The following is a 19,257-nucleotide window of genomic DNA, read 5'->3' as shown; positions in this document are numbered from 1 at the left end:
AGCTCTTGGCAAAACTCAAGCGAATTTCCCCTTGGTTGGAAGAGGCTTGAGGAAGAGCTTACATCTAAAATCATCATGTACAGTTTATTTTAATCTGAAATTATCTGGTCTATTCATATGTTGTTAATAGAGATATTACCGAACTTTAAGTTGAATTTATGCAGCTAAGAAATATGATCTGAAATTCCTTCAATCTTGTAATTTATTTGCCCATGCAGACCTGATCTATCTTTTTAATGACTGGTATATGTCTGATTTAATGTACAGTATCAGGATAGCATCATTAGCTATAGCAAATGTGACAGCACACGAGTACATTGTCTGTCTGGAATGGTTAAACCAGCGGTTAAAATGCTGATGGCAATTTCAGCTGCCTTCAGCTGAAGCTAAGAGGTGTAATAACAGACTGTGGTAGGAAGTAATTTATAAGTTGTTTGCTTGGGTTTGGGTTTTTTTTTGGTCACAGCATGACATTAGTAGAAGAATTTAGTGTCACTTTGCTGTACCTGCAAATGATGGTAAAGTGCATGATGAGAGGTGTGGCTCATAAAAGTTGAGTTAAAATTGAGAGATGCCTTAGGATGTTTTTGTTGGCTGCTGTTGAGTGATGTCTTGATTTTTTTTATACAGCCCTTCAAAGCAGAAAGAATTTAATTTGAAACTTCAAGTCTAATTACAGGGACAGTAAGTGTCTTTCAGGATTTTAACTTGTTTGTTGAAATGTTTAAATTTTTTGGGTGTTTGCAACACTAATATTGTGCTAAAGCATCACAAATTATATGAAAACTGCTAGAAATATGTATGTTTTTATGAAGTTATTTGAGGGGGTAAGTAAGTAGGCATAGTCAAAAATGAGACTAAATTCTCCCATTTGCAATAATTTCTAGGGATATTAGTGATGAACCTCTGACTGGAATTTAATAACTGCTTGGGTTAAAACTTGGTTGCAGTAGCAACCACGTTAAATACTTCGATGTTTGCTTGCAATGCTTAGTTAGTATTATTTACCTTAGGGTTTTGTGCAGAACATATTTTAAACAGTGGTGACTGTTAAATTTAGAAGCAGCAAAGCTGAGGCTGAAAAGGTTGGGAGACAACAATTTTTGGCTTAGGTGTTTTGGTGGTATTTCTGCTAATTGAAACAAGAAGCAGCTCTTGACACATGGAGGTGGAGAGTCAGAGTCTTTCTGTGGGACCTCAGAAGTATTCAGTTAAGACACGAATTCTGTGAATTTGTTGCTTCCACCTATCAACTGTAAATGATATTTAGAAAATGCTTTGCAAACTCTGAGAGATGCTTTATAGTATGTATCTACAAAGTGAGGGTGGTAGTATGGCAGTAATCTACTGGAGGGTGGGATTTGCAGGAGTACCCCCAAACTTGGAAGGGGGAGAAGTAAAAATCTTTGGTTTTCTTATAACTTCTATGACGTTTGCCGGATACTGTGTCTTCGCCATTAAAATATAAGGTCACAAACACAAATTTTATAGACCACATCTCATGCAATGGCATTTTATTGAAGAATTAAAGCTAACTGGTATGTCGAAATGAGTAGTTCAGCAAGCTGCAGCTGATTCTTGTAACCTTGGTTCTGGTTGTGTAGATTTGTTGTGTAAGGCACTGAAGGTAAAAACATGTCATGAATTTCAGTATATAAGGCCTGGGCTAAATAAGTTTTTACTTAATAATAAAAACTTGCACTTAGGTTGTCAGGTTCAACTCAATACTCTGCAACAAGCTGTCATTTAAAACCTGGGATAGGAGGAAACAATCAGGGCTCACACCATGAGAGCTGTTGAGTCCCTGCAGTTTCTTTTGGCAGAAGTAAGGGATGCAAATGTTCAGCCCTTTATGTGAGAGGCTCTTAAGGACTAAAGAAAAATGTTGTAAGAGCTGTCCCTTTAAGGGCTAACTGGAAAAAAAAAAAAAAGAAAAAAAAAAAGAAAAAGAAATACAGTGCACTGAGAATAGGAAAGTGTAACATCTTATGATGAGGGTGGCTGTCCACGTTTTGTGTTTCCTGTTGTAAGCAAATGCAGGCTGTGAACCTGCTGGTGCTGTAGGGTCTGTAAGAAACTCCAGCAGCACACAGAGTCAGATTTGGCACTGTAAAGCAACTATGGACCGTGACAGTGTATTTTATTCCATATATTCTATTAGGTGAGTTATTTGTGCCTATAAAGTATTGGAATATATCCAACTCTGCCGTGTATGTTCTGTTGACCCACGGCATTGTATGCATGTAACTGAGAATCAGACCTGGCTTTCATTGAATAATTAGCAAAGCCAGCAGTGACGTTGGGAAGTTATAACTGTCATTCTTGATCCTTCCATCTGTTCATTTACTTTATCTTCAAGCAAACATTTCGGTGAACTAAACCCTCAGACAAGCAAGGTGATCTTCTGGAGTGATGGACCTACCTCTCCTGTCTTGTATTTTCCTTAGTGTCTTGAGATTTGCATAATATACTTGTTTGGGATGACATTTACAGAGATGTCTGTAGCCTGGCTGCTGTGTTGGAGGTGAAATACATTGGACTTTCACTATTTGTGGCCTAAACTGGGGGAGAAGAGGGGCACTGTATATGTGAGAATAAACGCTAGTTTTAGTTATGTATGCATAAATATATAGTAAAAGTAACTTTTACAAAGAATGAGGTCTGATTTTCATCAGACTAGAAGACACTGAATTGATATTACTTTATTGTGTTCTTAATAACTAAGGAGACAAAACTGAGATGTGCATTTACTGAAGAAATGATATGTTACGGAGTGAAAAATAACGGAAGTGTGTGGAAAGTTCACAACTTCAAACTTGATATCTTTCTTTTGGTTTAATGGGCATCTTGATGAAATGTAAGTGTCCTACTGTTGTTCTAGACAGCCTATAATTAGCTACTACATGGTATGATAACAATGCTTTTTGTTGTAAAGGACTACTTTTTCTTTATGTTTAGGCCTGATTCTCCTAGAACACTTCTAATTCAGTGTCAGTGCCCCTCTCCTCTTACTCCTTTTTTTGAATGTAAACATTTTTTTGGTGCTATAAAGTTGCTGTAACCATCACTTCTTCCTGACTGGAACAAAATTTTCAAGTGAATATTTCTATTGCAGTTCATTCAAAGTTCTAAATGAATCTTAAATGAGACTAAATCTTAATGAATCTTAAAATCACCCTTTTAAGGTTGACTGATGACCTGTTCCCCAGGATGTGCCCTTACTTTGATATAACTGTGTTAAAATAAAATCAGATTGAATGTACACGTTTAGCAAAATATGTTATGGAAGTGGCTTGATCTCTCTGGAGAGTACACAGACATAGCAGCATCTCCTAAAATTTTGTTGCTGATGCTTGTGCCCCATCAAATAAATGTTAGAAACAAGAATATCAGTTAACAGTGAAGCAATCTTCAACTACCTGTCTCACTTTTTTTATTAAGTTCGTGACTATTACAAAATTCATTGAAATGGGAAATCAGATAAATTTTACGCTGTGTGTACTGCAAGATTCTTCCACTTCGGGGGGAAAAAAAAAAAAGCATTAACAGGCGTTAGATCTTTTATGGACCATTAGCACTTAGTATAAATAGCCAAATAAAAGCTCTTCTGCAGCATTTACCTCAAACGCTGTAACTTGAAAAGTAGTGTGAAGCCCTCTTCATTGCAGCTCTGTGTGCAGCGTAAGTGGTAACCCAGCTGAAACTCACGTTTTAAGAATCGATGAGGCAGAAATTGCTATCTGAAAAATCAGGGTAAGAGGGGGAAAACTGATAAGGCATTTGCTCTCAAACATATCACGAGAGTTAACAAATACACATACAGTAGGGTAGAAAAAAGTTTCTGGTATTTTTGAAGCCATTCCATATTATACAAATGTTTATAAGAGTCTGAAGGAGTGAAACCACAAATCTGCTAAAGTCCCAGTGCAGAACAGGCTGGTTGAATCAGCTGCCCTCCATGAATTCAGTGATTCTGGGTTGTTCAGAATGCACTCTAATTTGCAGTCCAATTTCTTCCAAAGCAGAGTCAAAAGAGGCAATAGCAACAATAATGTCACTTTTAAAATACAGCTGATCCTTGCAGTAATGTGGCTTGTATATAATTTACATTTTTTGGAGGTGAAGAATAAGGAAAGTGGCAGGAGTGTTATGACAGGTTTCTGCAAAAGAGGTACTTCCATGATTAGACATATCTTTTTGTCCTGTGGTCTTGAGGTTCTTGGCTGTCTAACTAAAATACAGACTCTTTTTTTCCATAAGAGGCATACCTGTTTCTTATCTGAAGATGCAATTGTTGATGGTGTAGTATGGGAGAATTTCTTATTAAAGGGAAGTTTCACATGTAAGCCTGTCTTTATACTTACAGCTAATAAAAGCATTCAAGTAGTTTCGCTTTTAGACCACTCTGAACTGTGGAATTTCAGGAGGGGGTGGTTTCCTATTCAGGTTCCTTAGGATTAGTTTTGCTGTTCCTATTATACGTGGATACTTCTGCAACTATTGCAGTAAAGGTGAGGGTTTTGTTCAGTTTGTGACATAGGTACTTCCACTTATTTTTTTTAAACAGGGCCTGGTTCTGCAAGCACCTAAACATCAGAGTGATTTTACTAAGGCATAGAGATGCAGGAAGTAAGGAAAAAACACTTCTTCAGAACCAGTATTACTTCTCTTATTTTTGAGCCACCTCTTGTGATATTTAAACTTGTTCCTAATTATTTTATTAATGTTGTCCAAAAAAACACCTCAAGGGAGTGGATGTGGACTGTTCATCATTCACTTAGTCAGTCTTGGAATTATCACTGCATTTTTGCAAATATTATAGGCCTATGGAAATAATGATGCATGGTGCCAAGTGATAGGAAGAAACTATATTGGGAAAGGGTGTGCAGTGACAAAGCTAGAGTGTCAGAATGTAGTGTTGAATCTTGCTCATACAGGATCGCGCATACTGCAGCATACAGACAAAATGACATTGATGTAATGAGCTGCAAAGGCAGTTCTTGGACTTGCATCTCAGATTTAACACCGATAAAATGTTGTGTTCAGCAAAAAGCCTACTCGAAATGTATTTATGGACTATCTTCATATTCAAAAATATTAACGAATTTCATTTGACACGGAGTGTTGGGGGTGGAGGAGAAAATGATGTGTATTTTCCTTCCTTATCAAATACACGTTTTCCTGGTAAGAATTATACAACAACGAGCTGCAAAATGGAAAAAACAAGTATCTTTCAAGTTATCCTGAGAGCATTAATATAGTTTAGAGGTGGAATTTAGAGATTGCACTAGAAATTGTCTAGCAGGAGAGCGGATCAGTTGAAATTACAAGGTAGTCCAGATGTTGAATAGGAAATGGAACTCTGCAAAATCACCTTTTAACAATTTCAGTGAGCATGTGAAGGAACAAACCTGATTAATGACATATTTGTAGTTAGGAATTATGTAGTCGTATCCAGGATGAGGCACTGTGAGGGAAAATTCAGGCTTCTGCGTGGTGTCTCCTCTTCTGTGGTACAAGGAACAGAGGGCTCAAGCAGTGCATGTTGAGTGCAGTGCTTCGTGTTCAGGCCTTGCAACAGACAGCGTGTGACTGACGTCTGTGCAAAAGTTTAAGAGGTGGGCTCCTTCTGTGATTATAAACTGCTATACATGAGTGCTATTTGTTGAAATTGTGGCCATGAGATTTAAATGCAGGTAAATCACAATAATGATATCCTGTATTTCTCTCTCAGGGCCTATAGTTAAACTTGTGTGTGACATAAAAGAAGAAAAATACTATGCATGCAACCTTTACATTCCCTGTTCTCATTAATCTGTGATCTGTTTTGCATGGTATAATGACAGAGGAGAAGAAAGGGTGTGTGAGCCCTAGGTGTAAGTGGTAAAGGCTCTCTGTTATCAAAAAACATACTGCAAAAGTAACTTCATTCATTTAAGCCTTTTTCTGGTTTATTGTGATTGTACTTCTCATCCCTGTGAGGTTAATTTTGGCCTGTGGTAACAGGTAGGAAAGGAGCTGAAACACGTGTCTTTGTTCAGTTTGAAAGAACAGTGTGACACAGAACTTCTGCAAAATAAGTACGGGTTCACATCTTGCTTCTTTGACTGCTTCCCTTAGCCCAAAGCTTCCTTTTGTAACCATCAAGTTATCCCACACAGAGAATATGCAAGCAAAACCTCTTTTCTGCATGCAAATGTTACTTTCTGCTGCAGAACACTGTGCACCTACACTTCCAATTCTGTCTGTTTTGCATGGTAAAACATCCTTTGGAGGATCATCACAGATGTGGACAGTAATGCAACCTTAGTTGCTTGACAGAGTTTTAAAATATGCCTTACCAGCGTCTCCTATTGAAGATCGATATATTTGAAATAACTGTGCAGGAGGATGTTTCCCCATTTTGACAGCACGTACTGCAAAAAATAGATGTAGTGTTTAATATCTTGCTGAATTCTTCAGTGTATTTGTTTGCTTTTGTAGAGATTTCATCTGGTTATTAAGCTATAGAACTGAAGCATTATATCCTTTTGCTCTGATTTCCTGGTACCAGAATTCTTTCTATGATTGCTTTTGGTTTAACCAAAATTATGCATACGGGTAATAGTTCAGATTGATCCATCTGCAGATACTGCTGTACTTGATGTGTGCCTCACAGAGAGGAATCAAACTATACGGCGGCTAAAATATACTTATATGTGGTGGGTGGTTTCATTATTTTTTTTCTTAATTAAAGAAATGATAGCAGAAAAGGATATGAAGTTGTTGCCTTCAAGGCAGTGATACTCAAATGCCTACTGAATGAAGATTAGGAGGCTTGATAGTAGAGGTGTGAAGAGTTAAAGACTCTGAACTTCGCAAGAGAGGTGTGTAGAACTCTGATTTTTTTTTTTTGTTTTAGCGGTCTAAAACCGCAACTATTTTTCATAACAGCACTGTACCTATCATAAGGTGTGACTAAAAATCCTGTTTAAGAGTTTGGGATCGCGATGTTATGCACTGGTGTACACAGTTACGGGTAATAAAAATCACATCTCACACAGGTATACCAGCTGCAGGTGGGTACCAAATAATAGAGGAAAATATAAAAAAAAACCAAAACAGTGTGTGTATATACATAATTTTCATGGAATGCAAAGGCTACATTTCTGTCTGTAGTTTGTGGTCCACCTAATAATGTTCATGGTAGGTATCTGAAAGTGATGAAGCCAAAGCAGGACAATCCTTTCTTTTCACAGTAGTTTGATGTAAGTGAATGTGATTTACTGTAGCAAGCAGCTCTGGTCTGCTGACCCATAACAGGGTTCTGCACGAGCCAGTTCTGGGATTTTTTGCACAGGCCCCCTCCAATGGTCTTTTGCAGGTACATCTCTTCAAGCTTTTTTGCAGCGCAGGAGCAAGTTACAATGGTTGCCTCTGCAGCTAAGCTCTATAACACTTTGGGTTTGGCTGGTTAGTTTGTTTTGATCTGTCTCCTTGACCTTGACCATGGATTGATGCCATTTTGTATAGGTAGTAGTCACCTGACAACAGGCAAATGGGGCAAGACTGAATGTCTCAAGCCCTTCTGTGAGATAAATGTATATATTTGTGTTTCACAGTGAACTGACCTTTCTGTATGTTGGGACAAAAATACCTATATCGTGCTTGGGATAAAAATCAAGTTCGTTTTCTTTGCTCTCTTCCCTACAACATAAATTTATACTATCAGCTGCTTATTGACTCTTTTTAATTTATTTTCCCCTTCCCCTGAGAATCCTTTTGTCTATTAAAAGTTAATGGCACTAAATGTTTGTTTTTAATAGACCCAAGCAGAAAGCCTTTCTTGTCTGTATTTCCTATTAACGTATATTTCCCTTCTACTTTGGCTTTCTTGCTCTTCATCCACTATTGCTTCCCATTCCTCCTTTCCTCACAGTTCGAGTGTGCACAATCTCTTGCTGTTTTTCTCTTCTTTCTTTTTTCCCCACCCCAAACTACTCACTGTGTTCACTTCGACCCTTCCTGTCTGTTCTATGCATGAAAGTCTTCAAAGTGAAAGAAAGTATGCTTTTCAGCTAGTTCTAGTTTTCTTCCTGCTGTGAGGACATAAACACAGCGAAGGAAATGAGCCGAGTGATGGCTAGCCCAGAGAGATGGAGTTTCAGTGGCCTTGCCTGCTTTCTGAACAAAGAAGGGTGCACACCTTCACAGATATACACAGGGGTATGAAATACCCCTATAGATTCCTCTTCCATGTGCCCACCCTGATGTGTGTCAGCTCTTGGAAGCTGTAATTTTTGTTCTGCAGAGTACCCATACTGCCTTAAACTTGGTGGTACAGAAGGAGGTGCTTCCAAACCTGTGCGGAGACGACTCTGGCTGAGTGTCAGACCTGCCGAGCCCATTGATGCACGAGGTTTTTCAGAGACAGGTGTACCAACGCAGGCAAATTGTTGGTAGAGCAGATAATCAAGGATTATTTAATTAGAAAACCTCATTATTACTTCCACGATTCACAGAAACTCCCAAGTGAAGCATCTACCAAAATGCATTGCAGGACTTCTGCTTTACCCCTGTGAGGGGAGAGTGGTTAACCCAGCTGCTAGGTTAAGGCTGTGTGTCTTTTTCTGTCGTAGACTGACTTAGCATCACCCTAGCAACTCCTTCATCCTCTCGAGCAAAATTGCAAGCTTAGACCTACATATCCAAACCAGTGTTTTCTGCTGAAAGCTGTTTGCTTTGAAGGGAGATGTGGATAGTGTCCAGTTTTTCTGGCTTTTATGCCAGACCAGTGTTAGTCATTGCTAGTTAACAGATTATTTTTTTAAATTTGGTACAGCACCTTCAGTCTGGCCTTGTGAGACATCTCCCAGTGTCTGGCTTGCTTCTTTGTCACTCTCGTGTGTGCATACACTAACTTTGCACACACACACAAACACACCAGCCAGAGCACGTCACTAAAGATTTTCAGCTGGTCTCCTAATCCACTTATTAAACTAATGGCCTTGTCCTATGAGCGTTGGGATAACACAGAAAACTGTTCACACCACCATCACCTTTTTTGTGACTTTCTGCTGTGCCAGCTCCTGCAGTGGAGGGGCCATCTCTGTCCTGTGGCCATCCTTGCAGCTAGAATGATGAAGAGGTGTAAGCACACAGGTTATTCGGTCTGGCTCTTACTTTTTTCACTATTTTCTTGTGCCTTATTTGCTGGCCCTGCAGGTGGGCTGCAGTTCTGTGCTCTTATAATGGTATCATATTGCAAGCAAAACTGAAGACCGGTCTCTTTATTTGCTGTGAAGTAAAAGCATAGCTAGCTAGTCCAAAATATTCATAAGCATCCCTTTTCTCTTACCTAGCTAATTGTCAGGCTGCTTATTCCTGGGAACAAAACACAAAACCGAGAGGTTCAGGGGGTAGTGAGTGCACACTGCTAACAGCAACCTTTGAAAGGCAATTTTCTATAAATAAACTTAAACATATGTGCGGTTTAGAATACTGATTTATGTTGCCTTGGACTAAAAAAATAACAACCCAATAACTGGAAAAATCATAGACTGAAAAAGTTATTTAACTTATTTAATCAGACAGTTGAGCTGATTAAAGCCAGATAAGGCATATCAAAGTGGGCTATCATATTGTATTGTTTAAATTGTAGGAACACTCTGTTTCTGTGAGAACATATTGATTTAATTGTGGGGTTTTTTTCACTTTATGGAAACTATATAATGTTTGTAGCTAGGGACTATATCTTGTTGGAATTTTATTCTCTTTATAGTTAATGATTCATAAAGCAGTATGCATTAGGCAAAAAGTGTGATTAATTTTTTTTTTTCTTTCTAAATGCTGAAAGATGTTTTTTCACCTCTTGAAAAACTGTGGTGTAGGCCATTAACTGACTTACAGATAATACTGTATGCCTTCTTTAACCTAGTCATAATGATGCTTCTAACCCAGAGATAATGATGCATTGAGAGGCGCAGATAATGTTTCAGAGGGCTTCTATATGAAGTAAGGAGATTCTTATCGAAACGTCTCAAGAATTCAGAGACCTCTTTCATTCTTGGGAAAATTCACACTTATTTTCCTTGGAAGAGCTGGCAGGTTCTGGTCTGTTCTCTTTAAAATTCAGTGGTATCAGGCTGTGTATGGTTCTTCTACAAAGTGCTCACCCACGGCTTGGTCTTGTTGCTGGTGGAGAACTGTCTCCTTTTTGTTTTAAGCCCCGTTCTCATTTTATTGAAAAGCTAATTTATGTGCAGATGTATCCTTTGCTTATAGTGCTAACTTAAGATTTTGCATTTTCCCATAATACTGTCGGCTAAGTTATTTAAAAAAAAAAACAGCTAGCCATTTGCAGAGAGCATTCTGGGGAGGAAGACTGTGGTGGTGCTTGTATATTGTTTATGAACTTGTGGGTTTTTTTATATAAAAGTGTTCATATTGGTGCAATTAATGTGGAATATAAACCGTTTCTAAAAAATAATGGAGTGTTTTGGAACTGGCAAAAATATTTAGTAATGACTTCATTTTACTTTCTTACTGCCAAAAATGTTCAGGGACAGGTTTTTCAATTTGGTTTGGCAAGTGGAAGACTGTTGGAAAACAATGCGCTTATATCATTTGGCTGTAAATAACTACTTAAAAATGTTTATTAGAAAATGTTTGTTTCACAATTTAAATAATCTGTCGCTAGGTTTCTATACCTTAAAACAGCTGTACCTATTTCTTCCCAAGAGATACCTCATGTTCCTTAATGTCAGTAGGATAGGTATGAGGTATGTATGCTGATGTGGTTTTATTTCTTAAAGTACTTAACAAATATTCAGATGAATGCCAAATTCAGCATACTGTCATGCTGCTGTCAGGCAAAAAAGTAGTTGGTTGCTCATTCTGGTCTGCCCATCAAAGACTGGTTTGGAGAACAGAAGCATACAGTTCCTTATAAGGGCAGTAGTAACCTTTACATTTCAGCAGCCTCATGGTCAGAGAATGGAATAATTTTTTAAAAATACTAGCAGTTCTTTTGGTGCGCTTAGTGGTGAAGTTCTATGGTAGTGGCTATCAAATGACTGTCTCTGACAACTAGACAGCAGCTATGACAAATAACAGCTAGTTCTTTACATGCTGAGCAGTTATTTCCTTAACTGGTTTCAGAATTTTATTTTATTCTATTCTTTTTTTTTTTAACTACTCTTGTCTGATGCAGCTTCTGAAATTATTTTTTTTCTCTGTTGAAGCTGTCTCTGTAGTTTAAAAAGAAACACGTTAGAAAGCTCATTTAAACCAAGAATATTCCAGTTTTTGTGCTTTGTAGGGCATTTCATAAAATGGGATAATGGTCTCCTTTTCCATAGCTTTGCAAGTGATTTGGGAAAGGTCTCTGAGGAACTTTTGCTCTATAGGAAACTCTGAGCTCTTAATGTAATCAAAGGAATTTTGGTGGTGTCGGAGTTGTTCTGTGCAGAGAATGGTACAAGAGAGGTGTTTTAAAATAAATTTGAAGAATAAAGTGAGCTTTTTGTTAAATTCTAACTAAAATTAAGTTGGAGGGATCCGAGAAAAACTTCTACTAAATCCGGTTTTAACTTTCCGAAAGGAAAATAATGAGGTTTTTTAATTAGTTGTTATAGATTTTATTATTCGGTACAATAACTTGAAGTGTCTCTCATCTGAATTTAGAAATAACTTTCAAATTTGGTGCTTACATCAGTGTTCTGTATCCATTCTTGAGTGGCCTTATGTTTCACACAAACCAGGCCCCTGAAATACAAGTTGCTGTTTAAATATACATTTGGGAACCTAGCCTTAGCTGTGTGTTACTGTAGATATTTCCCCCAAGCTAATCTTGAGTTTAGTTCTGGTGCTGTTGCCCAACCCATTAGGCACTGGCTGCTAACACTTCTTTCCATCTGTCTCTTAGTCTTGCTTCCTGCTTTTGCCACAAGTGGACTTGCAACTCTGAGGTTATGCAAAAGTACGTGAGTGACTGAGACAATCTCATTCACCGTGGGCCAAAGGTCTGACATGTTGCATCACCTTCCTCATTCCCTTCCAGGTTTCCTCTTGATCTCAGGGGAGTCCCTGTAAAAGCTGTGCTTGCTGTTGTGAGGAGTTCCATTATGATTATTATTCTTTGGCAGGTTACTTTTTGTTAGTTTAATTGTCTAGGTGAGCTTTTCTGGGGCCTGAGGAGCACTGGCGCCATAATAAAGATGCTAGTGAATGTGTGGTTGGAAGGCAGGACCATAGCTGCATCAGCTTGGATCACTGAAATTGTTGCAGATACACAGCCTGTGTGGTAGATGGGGATACTATGGAAGCCAAGAGGAATCATGACAGGGTGTCCAGACCTTTTCCTTCCTTCAAAACAGTACCAACTACATTTAAAACAGTTGTCTGATCTGTCAAAAAATCTCCAATATTAACTATCACATCCTCCAAGGTAGTCTGTTCCACTCCAGCTGCCTTCTTGCAGCTGTATAGAAGGGTCTTCAAATGGAGAGGAAAATGGGATTTTAAAGACTAATTTCTTAGGAAACCTGGCTGCTGAAAGGCTTAACTTAGCTTGCATTCAGTAAAAGCTGTGTGTACAGAAGTTATACTTGCAGGATCTATGCTAAGAAAGCATAGAGAACTTGGAGTGGATTATCATGATCTTCAGCACTGAGGTCAGTGTTTGCACAGCATATCCTTCTGCAAACTTTGTTGTGATTAATTATATGCTAATATGCTATCTAGCTGAATAATTCCCAGTGGTGTTTCACTTACAAGTTGCCTGTGGAGAACTGATGAACAAATTCCACCATCTGCTTTAGTGAATGTGAATTGCTTTAACCACAGCTTTTTGTGTGTTGTTCACTGAACAATCTTTTTTGCAATGTTCTTCTAGGCAAATATGTTATCTTTCTTCATTATGTGCTTCTGTTGTAAAGTTATGTTTGCATAGCAATTTTGAGTTTGTGAAGAAAAATATAGTAGGGCTGACTTCTGCTGAGGTGGAAAAAGGTGAATGAGTAGAGAAAAGATAAAGGTCTCAGAGCATTACAACTGTTGTGACGTTCTTGTTTCATACAGATTTCTTGTTTCTGTGCTTTTCTGGTTTTGATCTTGTGTGTTCACTCTATGCCTTTGATACTTAGCCTTATCCATTTGACCTATTTAAAATTTTTGGTATGATTCTTTCTGGAGTTTCAGATCACTAAAGTTGTTGGTTTGACCAAGTTCCTCTTTTGTGTATAATCCCTGCACCGCAAGGTGGGATTGTTTGCACTTCTGTGTCATTCCTTTAGAAAAATAAGTAACACATCCACTGACTTCCTTTTCCCCTTGTATTAGAGTTCATTGCCCTTGGATCTTACCTGCCAATCATGTGAGTGATGCAGCTTTCCTTGCTTTTCTTCAAAAAATCATGACCACCATGTTAGGTGATCTCTGTCATTCAATTTTGCATGTACTGTCAACGGCAAATGTAGAAGAATTTTGCCTCTGATTGCACTTTTTGCTTTCTTAATCAACCATTTGTCCCACCATGCTGCAGTATTTTGTTGGACAGTATGCATTATGTGGTGGTGTTATCTCAAAGTGCAATGTCTGGTATGTGTTAGTAACATTAGGACCATTGCCATATCAAAGTTGCGAAAGTAATGGAGCAGAGCTCTGATTCTGGACTCTGCAATGTCTTCTGCATGTGCCCTCCACTGTGACACTACCATAACTTCTGTTTTCTTCTACTGCATACAGTTGTATGTAGTGTGCAGAGGTTTCCTTCTTTCCATTGTTTCAAAGAAAACCCCATCTTGACAATTTTTATTCATTTGAAACTCCGGTTGGCTTTATAGAAAGACCGCTAGTCTTCTAAAAGCTACTGTTGCTGGCACATGAAATCTCAATTATGAAAACATAAGTAGGAATTGGGAAGTCTTCCTTGACTCTGTACAAGCATGGCTTTCTACTTTGTATGCTTTCAGTCTGTTACAAAATAATGAGAAATTAATGAGGCCATTTCACTTTGTAAAAGGAGGGCCTGTTAGCGCTTCCTGCAAAATACACAATGTGACGTCAGTTATGGCAGGGATCAGATGTTTGTTCTTTCTGATTGCTGGTCTGGGATCAGTGATTCGGAAAAGTCCCATAGTTCTTAATACATGAACACCATCTACTATGCAGTAGAAAGTTTGCTCTGCTTTTACAGTTGGTGTTTGGAAAGATGTAAGAGATCCTTCAGTGCTTGTAATGATAGGAGGAGGAGTAATGGCTTTAAACTAGAAGAGGGTAGATTTAGATTAGATATCAGGAAGTAATTTTCACTCTGAGGGTGGTGAGGCACTGGAACAGGTTGCCCAGAGAAGCTGTGGCTGCCCCATCCCTGGAGGTGTTCAAGGCCAGGCTGGATGGGGCTTTGAGCAACCTGGTCTGGTGGGAGGTGTCCCTGCCTATGGCAGGGGGGCTTGAACTAGGTCATCCTTATGGTCTCTTCTGACCTAAACCATTCTGTGATTCTGGGAAGAACAGAAGACACAGTAGTTGACAGTAGAGGCTAAACAGGCTAATAGGCAGTACAGGAATGAGATATAAGACTCTGAGAATGAAGCTCTGAATTTGGAAATTCATGGAGGGGAAAAAAAACCAAACCACCTCTTCCTAGAGAGTTTTCAAGTTAGCTGGAAGATGCAGAATTTAAAAAATATGGAAGTTACAAATGGAAAGGGATGTGTTTTGTTGGAGGAACGCAGTATAATATATTTTCAAGGACTTCCAAACTTTGATTTCTTTAATAAATCTGCAGTTTGATTTCCTTTTTTTTTTTTTTTTTAAGCAAGCTTCTGTCTGAAAAGTCACAGCAGCTTATTTTCAAAACAAAAAATGTGATTTGTTACAGAAAATAAAGTATGTAGCTATAAGTTGTGCTATTGTTGTGGCTGTTTCTGTGACTTTGGTTATTACAGTTGTAGTCTGTTTCAACCTCAGAGAACAGGTTAATGTACTAGGAGTACCACTTCAAATGCAAGATGGCAGGACTCTTGTAAGCTATCAAATCTCCCAGGTCATGGAACTGTATTCTGAGTACTTGTAAACTTTGGAGGTAATATTTGCTGAAGTTCTACCTTTTTATTTGTTTTCCCTTTCTGAAAGCTAAAAGAGGAGAATAGATGATCTGACCCTTCTTGCAGTAAATCAAAGCATTATGACATAAACATACATAGTTTATGGAAAAAAAAATAGTAATGGCAGTCCTATTACGACTATAAAAAAAATAATCAAGTACTGTGCTGTATTCTGGGAAATAGGGGTTCACTGTAGGAATCAAACAGTATCAGAATCTTAGCATTGTACTTGGGTTAATTACTGAGAGCCTAAAACGTCTGGCAGGGCAATGAAACTGAGGTGTGTTAGTAAGCTAGGTAAACAAAGGTGGTGTGAACAGCTGAGGTGACTTAGATTAGGTGAACAGTCTGGCAGTTTTGCGATGTTTTTCCTTGCTGCTTTGTCTGTAGCCTTTGTGCTGTTCTGATGTTGTCATGAAGACTAGGAGAAGGAGATTTTATTTTTTTCCTTTTGACTTTAGATGTGAATGTCACCACTTTGTGTACTGCTTGTGATCTCTATCTCCCTCTTATTTTTGAGGCAAAATAAAAGAGTAATTAGATTATAGGCTAAACAGGGCTTGAAATTGGACAACATGAGCAGGGTGGTCTTAGTAATTTATTTTTTTTTTTACTTGGCATAATAGCCTATACAATTTCTGATCTGCTTTTTTTAGCTTGGTGTAGCTGTTCACTCTGAAATTGTTCATCCTAGCATTAATTAGCAAGACCAACCTCTTCCAGTTTTCACTAATGCAAGAACTGTTACAATACTATCAGAAATTTCACCCAGCAGGTTTGACTTTCAATCACTCATAAAACCTCTATAACCAGTTGGGGGGGTGGGCAACTTGCCAAGGTAACAGACCTAACCTTTCTTTTTTTCTTCACTCTTCTTCCTTTCCTTTACAATTAGTACAAAATATCAATGTATTTTTTTCTGCCAAACAGGCAGAAAAGGTAGATTTTTATTATATTTTTTTAGTGAAGTAAATCAGTGGTTCTACAATGCAGCAAAAAGTTTGCTCTGTGTTCACAGTTGGTGTCTGAAAAGACATGAAAGATCCTTCAGTGCTTCTGGGAAGAGCAGAAGTCACAGCAGTTGACAGTAGAGGTTAAATAGGCTAACAAGCATTACAGGAGTCAGAGAGATTAAAGACTCTCAGGTCAAAGTTCTGAATTTGAAAATTCATGGAGGAAAAAAAGAGCTTTTCAAATTCTGCAGCTTTTTCAGAATTTCTAATGATTGTCCAGTGCATTGCAATATGTAAACATCGACTTCATTCTCAGGATATATTAATTTAAAAATGTATACTAGATTTTACTCCTTGGATGTTTCAGGTATGGGGACATCCATGTATGTTTGATCTTAGATGGCTACATGACTTCTGCTATAAAGAAGTGAGTCTGTTATTAAAAAAAAAAAAAAAAAAAAAAAAAAAAAAAAAAAAAAAAAAGGGGGGGGGGGGGGGGAATAAACAGCTGAACTGTGTATGTATTTTCTTATGACTGGGTGGTCACGTACATTACCTCAATTTTTACTTGAGGGCTGTCCAGATACTCATGTACAAAGAACATTACTGACATTAAAAAACATAAGGCTTTTGGAGAGGGAGGTTAACTTGTGATGACTGTTGAGAAAGCTGTAGGATGTTTCATGTATTGCCTCTTTTCCTACTCTGTGCGCAACACCAAATTGTGCTTCCTTTCCCTTGTTTATGTCTGCTTATTGTTACACTGCCTAGCAACGCTTGCAGGTTCTTAAACACCAGTCCGTGTTGTCTGGTCACCTCAGAATGAAGGCAATTAAATAATGAAAATTATAGTCAGCATTGTTTTAAAGCATAAAGAAAAGCTCTCTAAAGAAGCCAAAATATAATAAAAGCAATTTAGGTCACACTTTTCACCTGATGTTAACAATTGAGCTGCCTTCTGAGTGTTCTGAAAATGGTGCAACACAAAAAAACCTCTGAGGTCCCTTCTTCAGATCCTGTTCCCAGGGACACCCAGAAGTATGCTGGTATTTTTAACTTGATTTCCTGTGGAAACAAGATGTATGTATGCAATTTGTATGGGTGTTGGAGGATGTTTTGTGTGTCCTGAGCCCCTTCTTTTCCAAATAACCTTAGGAATAATCCTTCTGTTCTGATTCTACTGGAGAGGGAAGGGGAAAGCTGTTGTCAGTTCTGGTTGACCTAATTTTGTCCACTAAATTTGACAGTGGTCCAGAGTACCAGCAAGTTTCATAGAAAAATAGATGATAGCTAATTGGGAAAACTGATGCTGATGTATCATATTAGGTGGCAGAAAATCCACGTGGGAGGGAGACTTTGTAAATGTATCACCTGTGAAAGAAGTTTGTTCAGTGCCTAAGAAGGTCTGAGCTCCAGTCTTGATCATCCCAAGGAGGAAGCAGGGGAGTTAGCATTATTAGTGCCTTTTGATCTAGGAGCCACTCTCCTGTAGCTCCAACAATACCGTGAATAGTTTTTGGTGTACTTGGGGCAGGGGGATCACAAGAAGACAAGTATGACTATGTGTTGATGGATTTTTTTTTTTTTTCCCACCATGGAGCATTTTTTGTTTAGTTTTTCATCTTCCTGTGTCACTGTGTAACAAAGATTTCCAGTTTCACACTGGAGCTGAAATCCAGCAGAGTATGACTCTGTCCCCCAAGTGGTCTGGTGGAAGCATGTTGCCATACAGATCTGCAAGTCATTTTAGTGAATTGAGGAACTGACTTGTCAAGCTACTTTCACAACTGCCATGAGGAAAAGGATAACCGGGCAAATCTTACCAGTAGAAGTGAGCTTTGCAGTAAATGAAATGGCTGTGATTTTCATAGTTGTATTAAAAGATGCTGCTTGTAACAGAGTAGTGACAAGGGCTACCAAGGAATTAACCTTGATTACTCTTTTTAACGGAGTACACTATAAATGCTCTTTATAGAACTGGAAATGCCTGGCAACATCTTCGCATGTTTTGCTGACAAACTGCCATCGTCAAGAATGCAGTCTTGTGTTGAAAACTTCCACTTACTAAGGATAAATAAAGTGATTATTCTGATCATCTCCATTTTTTTGTCTGGTGCTTGGTATGAATTTAATATGAGATTCTAAGTGTTTTTCTGAGGAGTCAGCTTTCCCATTCTGGGAGTTTTGTGTCCTCCATTCTGGGGGTTTTGTGTCTTTCTGGAGAAAGAGAATTGTTTAAGGATTAAAAGGTGGCTAGCTCTAATAAACAGGTTATCTGAAATGTACAAATATGAGAACCAAATTTCTGGATTAATTCCAAAATTGTGTATTCTATCCCAATGCATTCATTTACCAAAAAAAAAAGTGTTTCCTGAAAATCCAGTTGTGTGTTTCAGACTCTTAAAGATGAAAGGTATGCACCAAACCATCTATTTTTTGTGTATTGTTGGTCTTAAACAGGCATAATTACTTCTTGCATTCTCTAATTTCTAGTATTCTCCCTGTGCCCACTGGAAAATTGTATGTGTAAATTTGTTTTGCTTTTTGTTTGTGTGTTGGGTTTTTTTTTTTATTCCTCATGTTTAAAATGATAGATTATGCCAAGTGAAAAGATAGCAATATATTTTCTTTCAGATGTGGTTTCTCTTTCTGAATATTCTAGCCACTGTAGAAGCCTCCCAGCAGTACACTTGGGGAGATACCTCTCACAAAAGCTAGGAAAAAAATTGCAATTTTAACTGTTGGACAAAGCAGGACAGTTGTAGTGAGAAGCTACATGGCTTGTATTTGGAATGTGATTCATTTAGGAATGAATCACAGCATGTTTTATCAGAGCTTGTAAGAAATTATTTATTTAAGAAAATTATCTAACGATATTTTGAAATGCTTTCTTCAAACAAATAGTGTTTTCTTGATAATGAAAAGAAGGCAGAACTAATCTTTACTTGGATGAATTAATGCATGAGGCCTGTAGGAACTGAACAACAGTGTTTGTCGTGGATGTTGACTCCCGTTGAAAAGTTGGTGGGATTTCTAAAGTTCATCTGAAATTGAGCTGAAAGGCCATTCAGGTGTCAGTATCAGTACCTGTTCCTGTGAGCTGGGCTTGAGCAATTAAGGTTGTGTAAAAATAGATAGTTACTTACAATGTGGCAAAAATGAATGCCTTGTGCTGTCAATAAAAGGTGAATTTGTGCTATATAAGGAAAAGACCA

This window comes from Charadrius vociferus, unplaced genomic scaffold (assembly GCF_000708025.1).
Source record: "Charadrius vociferus isolate BGI_N301 unplaced genomic scaffold, ASM70802v2 scaffold286, whole genome shotgun sequence".
Taxonomy (NCBI): Eukaryota; Metazoa; Chordata; class Aves; order Charadriiformes; family Charadriidae; genus Charadrius; species Charadrius vociferus.
The sequence above is the reverse complement of the archived record's forward strand: the minus strand, read 5'-3'. Positions refer to the sequence as shown.